General features: G+C 34.7%; 1 non-coding gene across 1 annotated transcript; it reads right to left on the reverse strand.

The window, feature by feature from the left end:
- Positions 1-1,400: 1,400 nt before the first annotated feature.
- Positions 1,401-1,507, reverse strand: LOC114897373. Its single transcript, XR_003794097.1, has one exon. It is a non-coding gene; the product is annotated as a U6 spliceosomal RNA (small nuclear RNA).
- Positions 1,508-15,482: the final 13,975 nt, after the last annotated feature.

Consider the following 15,482-nt stretch of genomic DNA (forward strand, 5'->3'; position numbering starts at 1 on the left):
TCCAGATCATTGAGTTGACCTTGTGAGACCCTTCAGCACATCCTTTCCCTTAAGCATGTTGATTGGCAATGTTTGAGATGATGGCTGATCTATCTGCCAGGGTCCCTGAGTGGTGAGCACTATTAAGTAGTATTTAGCCCCTGAGAGTTTAGAGTACTTTGCTACCAAAACACGATCTAGACTATCCTGAGAGATTCAAAGACAATCCATAGCAAAGCAAAGATTAGGACCATGGATTGTTTATCAATTATGCTTACTCCTTGCTGGGTAATGAAGATATAAGCAAGGTTATAAGAGTAGGTCAAATATGAACAGATTTCAGAATTTGCCATGGAATTCAAAGGAAAAGAATAAAATCATTCAGAATGAGAAATATTATCTTTCAGAAAGAAAAAATCTGTTTTTACCTGAACATTTCCACTGCTCAGCTTTGCTTACATTAAAATCAGGAACAAAAACCTCTCCCTGTGACTACCTGAGTATCTAGATAATATGTTTATACACTTTTCATCAATCCTGTGATTGTGAAGCTTCCTACAGCTAGAGGTGAATGAGAGTCTACAGGGAAATAATGAATGGATTTAGCCCTCATTTGCCTTGACTCTACAGGCAATTTTTACGTTTTCAGAGACTCAAGGGTGTTATTTGGAGAAATTACTCAGGAATAAAGGTATCCCACCAGGCAAAACAGGATTTCATGTTTTTGAGACACCTCTTTCTTCAGTTTCCAGTTTGCAGGTGGGACTGGGGGTGTCAAAGGGAGTTAAAATGTCTAGGTGATATCTGTTACTAAGAGCAGCAAGCACCCCTCCCCTGCCCCAAGCTCAGCAGCTAGTGAACTCACGTGTCTTTTTGTTGTTGTTTTTAGTAAAGTTTTGTTGTTGTTGTTAGTAAAGTATCTTGGAAAAAGCATCAAAGAGTGGGGGTGTATCCTCCTCTGAAGGAATGGTTTTCATCAGGTAACTCTGTATTTCCTGGGGGCACAGAACTGGAGTGATGTTTGCAGAAATGTAAAGTTGGAAATATGACTCTGTTTTGATTTTAAGAAAAAAGTGCTCCTATCTATTACAAACAATGGTGTCACCAAGTAAACTGAGACCAGAGATACAGACAGCTATGTGCATGGAGACAAAAGTGAGCTAGGTCTCCAGAACCAAAACATGCTCATTAACCTTCAGAAACCCTGAAATTTTTTTCCAGTTTTACTGAGAAATACTTGACAATAAACTGTATAAGTTTAAGGTGTATAGCATGATAGTTTGATTTACATGTATTGTGAAATGATTGCCACAATAAGGTTAGTTAACATCCATTATTTCATATAGATACAATAAAAAGGAAAGAAAAAAAACACTTCTCCTTGTGATGAGAACTCTTAGGATCTGCTCTCTTAACAACCTAAAAATATGGAAGGCTCCACGGATTTGTGTGTCCTCCTTGCTCAGGGGCCATGCTAATCTTCTTTGTATTGTTCCAGTTTTAGTATATGTGCTGCCGAAGCAAGTACCACTCTGACATCTTGACAGGGCCTTTAGTGTGGACTAAAAGAGAAGAAAGCTAGGAAATCTAATGTAATAGAATTTTTTTTTTTTATTCCTTAGAAGCTACATACTCCTATATACTAAGTTTTCATTCCTAATGTTGAAATTGATATCTGTCTTCCTACTTGCAGCTTTAAAACATTTAACATTGCAGGCAAAATCCAGAACTCTCTTTATAGTTGTTTGCAAAAGAAATTAATTCATATTTTCTACTTTTTGACTATAAGTGATATATTAATTTAATCCTGTCTATATACATTAAGCACACATATTATGTAGTATTTCTTGTGAACTATAAATTTCACTAAACAAAAACATAAAAGAGTGTTCCTTGTAGTACTGCTTATTGTAGCAAAATATTACTAACCATCTACATTTATAAAAATAAGAATTGGTTTAATAATTTTCTGATTAACTATAGAAAGCAACACTATGTGCTCAGCAAAGTTACATATCTCAGAAGGAATCTATATTTCTCTGAAGAAAATATTCTTTAAAAAATTAAGTTAAAAATCAGATTAAAAAATATAATTCAATTTCTTATAAATAATAATTATCCACACATCTGTGTGTATGTGTGTATATATAGAAAAAGAACTCTGTGTTACATTTTAATACTATTTTCCCCCCAATGATTATGCATACATTTAGTTGAATGTGAAAAGTAAGATTAAAAAGATAAATTGAGGGTTTTTTTTTAGCCCAGACCTCCCCTTTGAGCACCATATTAATTTATATGTTTTTGATATCTTCACTTGTATGTCTTACAAGCATCTCAAACTTAAGATGGCCCATGCCACAGACAGAAAATCTACCCCTCTCCAGTGCCTCCACCTTAGTAAACGACAACTCCACTCCTTCCAGATAAGTCAATGAAGGGTCAACTTCGCACCTTTCCATCCACAGCCCACCTCTACCCCCCATCCAGTTTGTAACCAGGTTCTGTTTCCAACACAGATTCCCAAACAGATTGTGAAGACATGTGTGTCTCTCCATGTGAAATGAAATCACCTGCATCCAAAGTTCCCACCATCTCTTGCCTGGCCCACTGTAACATCTTTGTGCCCTCACGAACATGTCTCCGGCATAGTCAGGGTTAGCCTTTGACACATCATGGCTTCTTAGTACCAGGACAAGCTCAATATCCCATCATGATTTACAGAAGCCTGGTGATCTGTCCCTGCCCTTACCCCAGCCTCATCGGGTACCTTGTTCTTTTTTGTTCCCAATTCTCTGGCCACTCTAATCTACTCGCTCTCCTCGGAGCACTTCTCACCAGCAATTGCTCACGTTAGGTCATTTGCATAGGCTTTGCTTTATTCTTGGAATACTTTTATCCACTTTTCATGTTTAATTCAGATCCATTTCTTACATAAAACTCCTCTTTTTCTTTATCACAGTATGAGTACTTGAATTGTTATGTGTTTGTTGTCTATTACTCCCACTAGAATGAATGCTTCTTGAGGGCAGGGATTTAATTGTTGCTAGCTGCTCTATCCCTAATGCTTAGCACAATTCCTTGGCTCAATGCTAAGTATCTTTTGAACAAATCACTACATGGATAGATGTATAAATTGTGCCATTTCATTATTAAAATATTCAAAAATTGGCTATTATTTGGCTATGACATAGTTGACTTCTTCTAAATTTCTTTTTCTATTTTTGACCAAATAAGTAGTTAGAAATAAAGTAATATTTTCTTCACGGTTTTATTCTATAGAAAAGTGATAAAGTAATATTATATTCAGATTGACAGCAAAAATTAATAGGAATTTTAATAAAAGTATATTGTTAGCAGCCCACAACCTTTGAAATAAGAAGCATACTGGGCTACATGGTATTTCATTGTGATCCATAGGAATTTAAAGGTATTAAACTACCTGCAGGCATACTCCCTATTATTCTTGAAAGTAATAGGAACATACTGAGAGTTACGAGTTAAAATTAAATTTGCTACGGACCTCACACAAAACCTATTCTCTAGTTCAGGAAAATTGGAATTAAATTTTGATCATTGTATATACATCAGATGTGAGCAAAATTATATTATTTAAAAAAAATGAGGTTATATATAATATAATTTGAATTATATAAATGAATGTTGAGGTTATTATGATCCATTTGATAGCCATAGAGAATACTGAGAACTTTACATAGAAATTCAACTGCCAACAAATTTAAATTTGCAAGTTCTAATGGCATAGAATTTAAGTCTATATTTCACTGGATATCACACCAGCCAGTTTTAATATTCCTTATATTTCTATTAATAGACTTTTAGAATATGTGTGAATATGTTATAGACATCATCTAGATATTACTTTTAACTGTCAATCCAAAGTAAATTATTGCATAAGATGACATCTTTTTAAAACTCAGTTTACCTTGTTGGAAACCTATTTGCACATCGAAGCATCATGGTATTTGGAGTTAAAAAACCTCAGTAGCTATTATTTATGTTCATAAAAACATAAGCTTTATTTATCATTTTTAATAGTTAATAAATACAACTAGTGAGGTCACAAATGATAGCATAAATAAATGATATATTAACTAAATGTAAATACGTTAATTCAGACTATATGTAGGTGTACATATATGTGAAAATTCTTATTTACTACCTTTGGATGTATACCATAAAAAAGTTATGATTTTGTTCTATGTACAACTTTATTTTTTCTCTAATTTTTAAAAACTTTTTTATTGAATAAAAGATTCTTTAAATTATATAGTGCTTTGCAATTTTCAAAAGTTTCACACAGATGATTTTCTTTTTGGCTGCGTTGGGTCTTCGTTGCTGCATGCAGGCTTTCTCTAGTTGCGGCGAGCGGGGTTACTCTTCGTTGGGGTGTGCAGGCTTCTCATTGCAGTGGCTTCTATTGTTGTGGAGCATGGGCTCTAGGCATGTGGCTCAGTAGTTGTGGCTTGAGGGCTCTAGAACACAGGCTCAGTAGTTGTGGCTCATGGGCTTATTTGTTCCATGGCATGTGGGATCTCCCTGGACCGGGGATCAAACCCGTGTCCCTTGAATTGGCAGGCGCATTCTTAACCACTGTGCCACCAGGGAAGTCCCAATTTCTTATAATCTCATAATAACCCTTTTTTTTTTTTTAAACTCCCCTACTCCTATATTGCCCCTTCCCCCTTCCCTCTCCCCACTGGTAACCACTAGTGTGTTCTCTGTATCTGCTTCTTTTTTCTGTTTTATTCACTAGTTTGTTAAATTTTTTAGATTCTACATATGAAATAAGTCAGAAAAAGATGAATACTGTGTGATATCACTTATACATGACTTTAGATCATGCCATTTTCTTATAGCGTAATAGCAAAGCTATTTTCCCACATAATTTAATTTTTCATGCTATATTTGTTTCATTATTTATATCAACACTTTTTTTTGAAGATTTATGAAGACATTGAGGGTGAGTCCCACCTTTTCTCTTAAAAGTGATTCTGCAGTGAATATCCTTGAGACTTTCTAATCTGTTATCCAGAGTAGTTGTTTCCTAAGCTTTGGCATGAGCTAGGATCACCTGTTGGGCTTGGTAAACCATGGATTGCTTATTCCCATCCTCAAAGCTTCTGGTCAGGTAGGTTTGAGGTAGGGCCCTGAGAATTTGCTTGTGCTGATGCTGCTGATCTGGGGACCACAGTTTGAGAACCACTGATATGGTATATTTTTAGAAGTAATGTTATAGGGTTAATGAGTATGCATATTTTTTAAGGTCTTGGCACATGTTGCCAGATTGTTTTCCAGAAAGACTGTATCAAATTGCATTCCTACCAGTAATTCTCTTCATCATGGAGTATTTTAATTTAAAATCTCTTGTCATTTTGAGACATGAAAAATGTTATCTCCATTGAAGCCTTTTGTATAATAAAACATTGGAAACATTTCCATCAAAAGGAAAATAGATAAGTAAACATGGATATAGCCTCACAAGGAAACTTAATTTAGCAGTTTAAATGCATGAATTGAATCTACGTGTTTTAACGTGGAAAAATAGCAAACCATAAATTTGAGTGAAAAAAATTTAAAACTGTAAAACATGCAAACAATACTGATTGCTTAATAAATACATACAAGAAGTAAATATATGGAAAGCACACATATATGTAGTAAGGGTATGAAAAAACGTGTAGCTATGATAATGTACCAAATTCAAGACAGTTGTTACTTCTGGGACAGGAGGAGAGGGGAATGGAATCAATGAGGTGATATTCAATGTGTTTCCATTGCAGCTGTGGTATATCTTTCAAAAAATATTTAAAGCTAATATGACAACATACTAAGGTTTTAAAAACTGGTTGGATATTTATTGTCTTATTTAGTATTAAAGAGAAAAAGTGGGATCAAACAGAATTCGTGTGCATTTCTTTAATCAGTAGTGAGGCTGAATATTTGCTAAGACTATTAGCTCTCTTTTCTTTGCTTTTTTTTTTTTACATCTTTATTGGTGTATAATTGCTTTACAATGTTGTGTCAGTTTCTGCTGCCTAACAAAGTGAATCAGCTATATGTATACATATATCCCCATATCCCCTCCCTCTTGTATCTCCCTCCCACCCTCCCTATCCCACGCCTCTATGTGGTCACAAGCACCGAGCTAATCTCCCTGTGCTATGCAGCTGTTTCCCACTAGCTGTCTATTTTACATTTGGTAGTATATATGTGTCAGTGCTATTCTCTCACTTCATCCCAGCTTACCCTCCCCCCACCCCATGTCCTCAAGTCCATTCTCCGTGTCTGCATCTTTATTCCTGTCCTGCCCCTTGGTTCATCAGAACCATTTTTTTTAAGATTCCATATATATGTGTTAGCATACAGTATTTGTTTTTCTCTTTCTGACTTAGTTCACTCTGTATGACAGACTCTAGGTCCATCCACCTCACTACAAATAACTCAATTTTGTTTCTTTTAATGGCTGAGTAATATTCCATTGTATATATGTGCCACATATGCAGGCAGCTCATGCAGCTCAATATCCAAAAAACAAACAACCCAGTCCAAAAATGGATGGAAGACGTAAATAGACATTTCTCCACAGAAGATATACAGATTGCCAACCAACACGTGAAATGATGCTCAACATCACTAATCATTAGAGAAATGCAAATCAAAACTACAATGAAGTATCACCTCACACCAGTCAAAATGATCATCACCAAAAAATCTACAAACAGTAAATGCTGGAGAGGGTGTGGAGAAAAGGGAACCCTCTTGCACTGTTGGTGGGAATGTGAACTGATACAGCCACTATGGAGAACATTATGGACGTTCCTTCAAAAACTAAACATAGAACTACCATATGACCCAGCAATCCCACTACTGGGCATATACCCTGGGAAAACCATAATTCAAAAAGTGACATGTACCACAATGTTCATTGCAACACTATTTACAATAGCCAGGACATGGAAGCAACCTGAGTGTCCATCGACAGATGAATGGATAAAGAAGATGTGGCACATGTATACAATGGAATATTACTCAACCATAAAAGAAACGAAATTGAGTTTTTCTCTGCTTTTTTATTTCTCATATGCACATGGATTTTAATAGAAAAATGAATTTGGAATCTTTAGTAGTAGAACTCATTTGCACTTAGCTGTTGTGTGTGTTTTAATTTATAAACAACACTGGATACATCCATATCTTTTTGTTAAAGTGTCTCTCAATTGAAAAAGACCTATGAGATTTTTTTAATAGAAAAAGTCTATTAAAATACTCTAAAATGCACTAACAGTTAAAAACAATATATAAATACATTTAGCTATTTATCGAATGTTTACATGAAGCAGAAATTGAGAAAAATCACAACCATGGCACACTAATGACTCCCTATAGTATGCTGAATAATGTCCACTCAAGAAGAGAGCATGTCCTAATACCTGGAACCTGTAAAAATTACTTTATAAGGAAAAAAGATCTTTGCAGATGGGATTTAATTAAAGATCTCAACATGCAGAGATTACCCTGGATTATGTGGGTGGGTTATAAATTCATTCCCAAGTGTATTTATATGAGAGAAGCCAAGAGAGATTTCATCTGCACAGAGGAGGATGCAGCAATGTGATCATGGAGGCAGAGGTTGGAATGATGTAGCAACAAGTCAAGGAATGCCGGCACCCACCAGAAACTAGAATGGATTCTTCCTTAGAGCTGCTGGAGGAAACACAGCCCTGTGACACCTTGATTTTGGTTCAGTGATAATGGTTTAGGGCTCTGTCCTCTAGAACTATGAGAAAATAAATTTCTGTTTTTTTAAGCCACTAAGCTTGTGGTAATTTGTTGACAGTAACTATAGAAAACAACGCTTTCCATTCCAGAAATTTCACTTTGCTAATATCCTAAAATATATCATTTTTCAAGAATCGTAAAAACAGTCTCAAAAGGTCATTCTTTTTTAAGTTAAGTATTTTTTGTTAAAACAAGAGGTATAGAAAAAAATGACCAAATCTTTTTCAATTGCCCTTTAAAGCTTAAAAGACACAATCTTTTATCATTTCGAAGTGAATTGATTTGAAACTATCCATGGAATTCGCTGTAAAAATGCTTTCAAAAGGAAGAAAGTGTGACTCTTTCACGTCACCTCCAAATGACTTCCTAACCTTCCTAGTTTTTCTGAAACCATTTAATCTAAATTAAGGTATTCCTATGGCCCAGATTATAGAAAACTCTGAAAAATGAAGGGGTTTATAACATAGGCAAATAAACTATAATGATTTTTTTAAAAAATTCACAACTTATTAAAGGGAGAAATGATTAAAGACAAATGAAATCGATGATTATGGATTTAGACAAGCATGTGACCAAGTTTGTTTATTTCATTATTAATCAGAAAGTGATATATGATGACTTTAAAAATATTATCCTTTTGTAAAATAATATTCTAGAGGATCTGTATTTGGCCTCGACTTTGCAAGCATCTTAGACTCAATTGACGTGTTTCATTTACTTTTCTGTAAAACTTTTTACTTTAAAATAATTATATATTCATAGGAATGTGCAAAGAAATTTATAGGGAAATCCAGGGCCCCCTTCACCCAGCCTCCCCCAATGTTAATATTTTGTATAACTGGAGTACAATATCAAACAGGAAATTAACATTTGTTCAATCCATTGAGGTTATTCAGATTTTACCAGTTATACATGTACTCATGTGTGCATACGTGTATGTATCTATGTTTGAATAGCTCTGACAATTTTATCACAGGTAGCTTTGTATAACCACAATCACAATACTTAACTGAACCAACACTCATGCTACCCTCATCAAGAGGATGAGCTTGACTCACCCTCTCCTCCCTTTTCCTTAATACACATTAAGTTCTCCATGTCTACATTTGTGTTATTTCATGAATGTTATATAAATGGAATCATACAGTATACATATTTATGACATTGGCTTCTTTTACTCCACATAATTTCCTTGAGATGCATCCAAGTTGTTGCATTTGTCAATAGTTTATTCCTTTTTATTGTTGATTGGTAATCCGTGGTATGGATATACCACCATTTGTTTAACCATTCATCATTGAAGGCTATTTGGATAGTTTCCGGTTTTCAGCTATTATTAAAGCTGCTATAAACATTTGCATAGAAGTTTCTGCATGAAAATGAGTTTTTATTCTATGGGACATGAGCCCAAGATTGTAATTGCTGGGTGATACGGTAAGTTCCATTGTTAATTTCAGAAAGAACTGCAAAACTGTTTTCCAGAGTAACTGTATCATTATACATTCCCACCAGCAATGTATGCGTGATCTGGTTTCTCCACACCCTAGCCAGTATATGGTTTTATTACGATTTTTCATTTTAGTCATTCTGATAGGTATAAAGTGACATCTCACTGTAGTTTTTTTTTTTTTTTTTTTTTTGCGGTACGCGGGGCTCTCACTGTTGTGGCCTCTCCCGTTGCGGAGCACAGGCTTCGGACGCACAGGCTTAGCGGCCATGGCTCACGGGCCCAGCCGCTCCGCGGCATTTGGGATCTTCCCGGACCGGGGCACGAACCCGTGTCCCCTGCATCGGCAGGCGGACTCTCAACCACTGCGCCACCAGGGAAGCCCTCACTGTAGTTTTAATTTGCATTTTCCTAATAACTGATAATGCTGCGATCTTTTCATGTGCTTATTTGCACATCATCTGTATATCCTTTTCGGAAAATGTCTTGCACGTCTTTTATACATTTTCTAAGTGGATTGCTTAGGTTTGAATTTTGAGAGTTCTTTATATATTTTAGATACTCGTTCTTTATTGGATATGTGATTCGAAAATATTTTCTCCCAGTTTGTAATTTATTTTTCATCCTCTTCACTGAGTCATTCACAGAGCAAAAGGTTTTTAATTTGAATGAAGTCTGATTCATCAACTTTTCTTCTTTTTGGATCGTGCTTTTAGTGTCAAGTTGGGGAACTCTGCTTATTAGTTCTAGGCCCTGAATGTTTTCTCTTTTTTTAAAGATCTTTTGTAGTTTAATGTTTTACACTGAGTTAATTTTTGTACAAAGTGTGAGGTTTAGGTTGAGGTTCATATATTTGCCTATGTATGTCCAATTGATCCAGCACTATTTATTGAAAAGGCTGTCCCTCCTTCATTGTACTGATTTTGCACCTTTGCCAAAAATTAATTGGGCATATTTACATGGATCTATTTATGAGTTTTTCATTCTGTTCCATTGATGTATGTGTTTATCACTCCACCATTACCACTCTGTCTTGATTACTATAGCTAGATTATAAGTCTTGACATTAGGAGAAGGAATTCCTCCGTCTTTATTCTTCTTTTCAAAATTGTTCTGGCTATTCTAGAGCCTTTCAATTTCCATAAATATTTTAGAATAAGCTTGTCTATGTTTATAAAAACCTTGCTGAGATTTAGATAATGATTTCATTAAACCTATATATCAATTTAGGGAGAATTGATATTTTTATTATGTTGAGTCTTCTAATCTGTGAACATGATGTTTCTAAGTCTTCCTTTATTTCTTTCATTAGCCTTTTATAACTTTTGTTATACAGATTCTATATATGTTTTGTTAGATTTATACCTAATTTTTAAATTTTCTTTGGAGCATTTGTAAATGGTATTGCATTTTTGACTTTGGTTTCTGTGAACTTTCTGAACTCAGTTAATAATTCCAGGACATTTTTGAGGTTTTCTTTCTCCTTCCTTCCTTGCTTCCTTCCTCCCTCCCTCCCTCCCTCCCTCCCTCCCTCCCTTCCTTCCTTCCTTCTTTCCTTCCTTCCTGCCTGCCTTCCTCCCTGTGTAGACAATCATGGTATCTGCAAATATAGATAGTTTTTTCTTTTCCGTTTGATACAGGACATTTTATTGCAATGGCTAGAACTTTCAGCAATTTGCTGAATAATAAAGGTGAGAACGAATATTTTTTCTTGTTCCCAATATTAGAGAAAGAACATTGTTTTTCACCCTTAAATATGATGTGAGCTATAGGTTTTCTTGTAAATGCTTTTTATGAGGTTTAAGAATTACCCCGCTCCCCCACTTTTAATTGAAGTGCAGTTGACTTAGTATATTATATTAGTTTCAGGTGTACAACATAATGATTCGGTATTTAATAGATTTATATATTATAAAATATTGGCTGTATAGGAGGTGCTCCTTTATTCTTAGGGTACTGACTTTATTCTTAGGATTCTTATCATTAATGGGTGCTAAATTTTGTCAAATGCTTTATCTGCATCAATTGATTCGATCATGTGATATTTTTCTTCTAGTTGATATGATGTCTTGCATTTATTGATTTTCAAATATTGAACCAGTTTTTAATAACTGGTGTAAACTCCACTTGGTTATGGTTTATAATTCTTTTTATACATTGCTTGATTCAGTTTGCTAATTTTCTGTTGAGGATTTTTGCATTTAAATTTGAGTGATACTGCTCTGTCATTTTTGTTTTCTTCATCTGGTTTTTGTATCAGGATAATACTGGCCTTGTAAAATGAGTTTGGAAGTGTTTCTTCTTTCTCCTAATTTTATGGAAGAGATTGTGTAAAATTGGAGTTAATTCTTCTTTGAATATTCGGTAAAAATCTCCAGTGAAACCATCTGGGCTTGAAGATACCATTTCTGTGTGTGTGTGTGTGTGAGCTTTTAAATTATGAATTTAATTTATTTAACATTTATGGACTTCTTCAGGTTACTTATTTCATCTTGACTGAGATATGATAGTTTGTAGTTTTTGAGGAATTCGTCCATTTCTTCTAAGTTGTTAAATTTATGAGAATAAAGTTGTAGTATTCCCTTGTTATTCCTTTGTGCTACAGGATCTCTTGTGATAATCCCCTATTTAATTTGATATTGGAGATTTGTGTTTTATCTCTTTTTATCTTTGTCAATCTTGCTAGAGAATTATCAGTTTTATTGAGTTCTTTTGAAGAACTGGGATTTGCTTTATTAAATTTCTTTATTATTTTCCTGATTTCAATTTTATTGATTTCTGTTCTTACATTTATTATTTATTTTTCTACTTTCTTTGGATTTATTTTGGTTTTCTTTTCTTATTCAGATAGAAACTATTATTGATTTGAAACATTTCTTTGTCTCTAAGCATTTAACACTGTAAACTTACCTCTCAGTACTGCTTTAGGTATATCCTAAAATTTACATGCTGTATTTTCACTTTCATTTAATTCTACATATTTTTATGGCTATTTCTTCTTTGACCAATGGATTAAACATGTATTCTTAGTTGCAAGCCCTTGAAGATTTTCCTTCTGTTATTAAGTTAGGTTGAATCCATTATAGTCAGAGAAATACTCTGTAGGATATCAGTTCCTTAAATATGTTAACATTTGTTTTAGACAAAGGATATCTTGGTAAGTGTTGCATGAGCACTTGCAAATAATGGGTACTCTACAATTATTAGGTAGAGAGTTCTGTATATGTCAATTAGACCCTGTGCTTGATGTGTTCAGTTCTATATTTTTGCAGATTTTCTGGTATCAATTATCAGTAACCAAGCGGCATTCATAACTTTTTTTAAAAAAGTCTTTATTTATTTATTTTTAACATCTTTATTGGAGTATAATTGCTTTACAATGCTGTGTTAGTCTCTGCTGTATACCAAAGCGAATCAGCTATACATTTACATACATCCCCATATCTCCTCCCTCTTGCATCTCCCTCCTACACTCCATATCCCACCCCTCTAGGTGGACACAAAGCACCAAGCTGATCTTCCTGTGCTATGTGGCTGCTTCCCACTAGCTAGCTATTTTACATTTGGTAGTGTATATATGTCCATGCCACTCTCACTTCGTCCCATCTTACCCTTCCCCCTCCCCGTGTCCTCAAGTCTATTCTCTATGTCTGCGCCTTTATTCCTGTTCTGCCCCTAGGTTCTTCAGGCCATATTTTTTTTTTTTAGATTCCATATATATGTGTTAGCATACAGTATTTGTTTGTCTCTTTCTGACTTCTTTCACTCTGTATGACAGTCTCTCTAGGTCCATCTGCTTCACTACAAATAACTCAATTTTGTTTCTTTTTATGGCTGAGTAGTATTCCATTGTATATATGTGCCACATCTTCTTTATCCATTCATCTGTCGATGGACACTTAGGTTGCTTCCATATCCTGGCTATTGGAAATAGAGCTGCATTAAACACTGCGGTACATGACTCTTTTTGAATTATGGTTTTCTCAGAGTATATGCCCAGTAGTGGGATTGCTGGGTCATATGATAGTTCTATTTTTACTTTTTTAAGGAACCTCCATACTGTTCTCCATAGTCGCTCTATCAATTTACATTCCCACCAACAGTGCAAGAGGGTTCCCTTTTCTCCACACTCTCTCCAGTCATTTTCACAATACTGATTCTTCCAATCCAAGAGCATGGTATATCTCTCTATCTGTTGGTATCATCTTTAATTTCTTTCATCAGTGTCTTATGGTTTTCTGCATGCAGGCCTTTTGTCTCCTTAGGTAGGTTTATTCTTAGGTTTTTTATTCTTTTTGTTGCAGTGGTAAATGGGAGTGTTCCCTTAATTTCTCTTTCAGATATTTCATCATTAGTGTATAGAAATGCAAGTGATTTCTGTGCATTAATTTTGTATCCTGCTACTTTACCAAATTCATTGATTATCTCTAGTAGTTTTCTGGTGGCATCTTTAGGATTCTCTATGTATAGTATTATGTCATCTGCAAAGAGTGACAGCTTCACTTCTTCTTTTCCAATTTGTATTCCTTTTATTTCTTTTTCTTCTCTGATTGCTGTGGCTAAAACTTCCAAAACGATGTTGAATAATAGTGGTGAGAGTGGGCAACCTTGTCTTGCTCCTGGTCTTAGTGGAAATGGTTTCAGTTTTTCATCATTGAGAATGATGTCGGCTGTGGATTTGTCATATATGGCCTTTATTATGTTGAGGTAAGTTCCCTCTGTGCCTACTTTCTGCAGGGTTTTTATCATAAATGGGTGTTGAATTTTGTCAAAAGCTTTCTCTGCATTGATTGAGATGATCATATGGTTTTTCTCCTTCAATTTGTTAATATGGTGTATCACATTGATTGATTTGCATATATTGAAGAATCCTTGCATTCCTGGAATAAACCCCACTTGATCATGGTGTATGATGCTTTTAATGTGCTGTTGGATTCTGTTTGCTAGTATTTTGTTGAGGATTTTTACATCTATGTTCATTAGTGATATTGGCCTGTAGTTTTCTTTCTTTGTGACATCCTTGTCTGGTTTTGGTATCAGGGTGATGGTGACCTTGTAGAATGAGTTTGGGAGTGTTCCTCCCTCTGCTATATATTGGAAGAGTTTGAGAAGGATAGGTGTTAGCTCTTCTCTAAATGTTTGATAGAAGTCGCCTGTGAAGCCATCTGGTTCTGAGCTTTTGTTTATTTGAAGATTTTTAATCACAGTTTCAATTTCAGTGCTTGTGGTTGGTCTGTTTATATTTTGTATTTCTTTCTGGTTCATACCCAGAGGGTTGTGTATTTCTAAGAATTTGTCTGTTTCTTCCAGGTTGTCTGTTTTATTGGCACAGAGTTGCTTGTAGTAATCTCTCAAGATCCTTTGTATTTCTGCAGTGTCACTTGTTACTTCTCCTTTTTCATTTCTAATTCTATTGATTTGAGTCTTCTCCCTTTTTTCTTGATGAGTCTTGCTAATGGTTTATCAATTTTGTTTATCCTCTCAAAGAACCAGCTTTTAGTTTTACTGATCTTTGCTATTGTTTCCTTCTGTTTGTTTTCATTTATTTCTGATCTGATCTTTATGATTTCTTTCCTTCTGCTAACTTTTGGGTTTGTTTGTTCTTCTTTCTCTAATTGCTTTAGGTGTAAGGTTAGATTGTTTGTTTGAGATATTTCTTATTTCTTGAGGTAGGATTGTATTGCTATAAACTTCTCTCGTAGAACTGCTTTGGCTGCATCCCACAGGTTTGGCTTGTTGTGTTTTCATTGTTATTTGTTTCTAGGTATATTTTGATCTCCTCTTTGATTTTTTCAGTGATCTCTTGGTGATTTAATAGTGTATTGATTAGGCTCCATGTGTTTTTTTTTTTCTTTTACAGATTTTTTTCCTGTAATTGATATCTATTCTCATAGTGTTGTGGTTGGAAAAAGATACTTGATACGATTTCAATTTTCTTAAATTTACTGAGGCTTCATTTGTGACACAAGGTCTGATCTATCCTGCAGACTGTTCCATGAGCACTTGAGAATAAAGTGTATTCTGCTGTTTTTGGATGGAATGTCCCATAAATATCAATTAAGTCCATCTTTTTTAATGTATCATTTAAAGGTTGTGTTTCCTTATTTATTTTCATTTTGGATGATCTGTCCATTGGTGAAAGTGGGGTGTTAAAGTCACCTACTATGATTGTGTTACTGTCGGTTTCCCCTTTTATGGCTGTTAGTATTTGTCTTATGTATTGAGGTGCTCCTATGTTGGGTGCATAAATATT

Source organism: Monodon monoceros, unplaced genomic scaffold, assembly GCF_005190385.1.
Source record: "Monodon monoceros isolate NGI ecotype Baffin Bay Population unplaced genomic scaffold, NGI_Narwhal_1 Super_Scaffold_16, whole genome shotgun sequence".
NCBI lineage: Eukaryota > Metazoa > Chordata > Mammalia > Artiodactyla > Monodontidae > Monodon > Monodon monoceros.